Below are 2,536 nucleotides of genomic sequence, written 5' to 3'. Positions count from 1 at the left end.
TCAAACATTGCCCTTCTTTCACAAATGGAACCTCAAAACGTCAAGGAAGCCCTTAGTGACCCATCTTGGATTAAGGCTATGGATGATGAGCTTCTTGAGTTTGAAAAGAACCAAGTGTGAACGTTGGTTCCCAGGCCAAGTGGAAAGAAAGTGACCGGCACCAAGTGGATATTCTGGAACAAGTTGGGAGAAGATGGTAGCATTGCAAGGAACAAAGCAAGGCTTGTGGCACAAGGATATGACCAAGAAGAAGGAATAGACTTTGATGAATCCTTTGCCCCTGTTGCCCGAATGGAAGCCATAAGACTTCTCTTAGCCTATGCTTCATTTTGTGGTTTTAAATTATACCAAATGGATGTGAAATGTGCATTTTTAAATGGTGTGATAGATAGAGAAGTATATGTGGAGCAGCCTCCTGGTTTTGAAAATAAAGAGCATTCCAATCATGTTTTTAAATTGTCTAAAGCTCTCTATGGTTTAAGACAAGCTCCTAGAGCTTGGTATGAGAGACTTAGCTCCTTTCTTTTGAAAAATGATTTTCAAAGAGGCACCACTGATACAACTCTATTTATCAAGAATTCTAATGATTCTTTTATTTTAGTCCAAATATATGTTGATGACATTATTTTTGAATCAGCAAATGAATCCCTTTGTACTGAATTTGGAAAGCTCATGACAAGTGAATTTGACATGAGTATGATGGGTGAACTTAATTTTTTCCTTGGGCTACAGATTAAACAAACTGAAATGGTATTTTCATTCATCAAGAAAATTATGCCAAGGAATTAGTTAAGAAATTTGGTCTTGAAAATGCCAAAACCATGGGAACTCCCATGCACCCGAATTCTAAATTGGATAAGGGAGAAAATGAAAAAGATGTTGATGAGACTAGGTATAGAGGGATGATCGGTTCTCTTATGTACTTAACCTCCTCTAGACCCGACATTGTGCAAAGTGTTGGATTGTGTTCTAGGTTCCAATCCAAACCTAAGGAGTCACATCTTTCTGCGGTTAAAAGGATCATTAGATATGTTCGTGGCACATCCAACTTTGGTCTTTGGTATCCTAAGACTGGTGATTTTTCTGCAGTTGGTTATTGTGATGCAGATTTTGCTGGTGACAGAGTTGATAGAAGGAGCACTTCTGGTCTATGTTGCTTCCTTGGAAAGTCCTTAAATGTTTGGTCAAGTAAGAAGCAACCAACAGTGGCCTTATCCACTGCAGAGGCTGAGTATATAGCTGCTTCCTCGTGCTGTTCTCAGCTTTTATGGTTAAAAACACAGCTTGCTGATTACAAATTGAATGCTGAAAATATTCCTTTAATGTGTGATAATATGAGTGCCATCAATATTTCTAAAAATCCAGTTTTGCACTCTAGGACTAAGCATATTGAAGTGAAATTTCACTCAATAAGAGAACATGTCCAAAGAGGGGATATTTATATTCAATTTGTTAAATCAGAAGAGCAATTAGCAGATATTTTTACTAAACCATTAGCTGAAGATAGATTCTGCATGCTTAGGACTTGTCTAGGAATTTTGAGTTATAATTCTTTGTTTGAAAAATGCTGATGTGCTTGCTGGAGAATTTTGTCTCATGAACAGGTATGAGACAATTTTGGGCAGATGATGAATGTTTCCTTCAAAATAGCGTGTTCTGGGTTCATAGCAAGTGAAAAATCAATCTGGGCCAACATCAATTCAGATCTGGGTAGTCCTATATGTTTCACTAATTCAAACCACATCTGGGCCCAATGTGAATGTTACATTCTTACTTGTGTGTTAAAGTTTTCATTAAAAGTTTGTTTATGGCCCGAACAAAGGTTTTGTTTTAATTTTTGACTTTGGTCCAAAATGAATTTAAATTTAATTCTGATTGCCATTCAAAATTTAAAATTAATTTCCTGTTTTAATTTTAAAAATCAAATAAGATCTTCTCTTTTATGATGTCATGTCTTGTCAAGTCTTTTCAGATGATGATGCAGTTGCATGGTTTTGGAAAATTACTTTTGGGTACGGTTACCAACACTCCCTCTCTTCCCTCCATAACTTATCCTCAACCCTTCGGTTTCTTCCCTCTCACACCACTATCTCCCTTTCATCAAAAGCATCATTTTAACCAAAATGAGGAAGAAAGTCATTGCAAAAAGGGCTCCTCGTGAGAAGATTTACAAACTACCCACAAAGCCTTCCACTCGCTCTCAAGACCGAACCTTTACCCCTTCTCCTTCTCCTCCTACCTCTCCTCCTCGCTGTGACCCCATGGCTCGAACCAAAAATACTCCAAGGTTCCCTGCCTCTGCCAAGCCAACGCCACCACCGAAAGTCACACCATCCAAGCCAGGTTCATCGAAACCGAGTTCATCCAAAGGAAAGCGACCTGCAGCACCAGAACCTCCACCTGAGTCCACACAACCAAAATCTAGGTCTGTTCCATCACGTTCTCAAAGAGGTAAAGCTCGAGTTCCTCTCTCATCTGTTAGAGAACCAGAAGTTGATCCTTTTGCTCACAAATCACACTATATGACATCTCACTC

The sequence above is a fragment of the Arachis duranensis genome, chromosome 7, assembly GCF_000817695.3.
Source record: "Arachis duranensis cultivar V14167 chromosome 7, aradu.V14167.gnm2.J7QH, whole genome shotgun sequence".
Lineage (NCBI taxonomy): Eukaryota > Viridiplantae > Streptophyta > Magnoliopsida > Fabales > Fabaceae > Arachis > Arachis duranensis.
The sequence above is the reverse complement of the archived record's forward strand: the minus strand, read 5'-3'. Positions refer to the sequence as shown.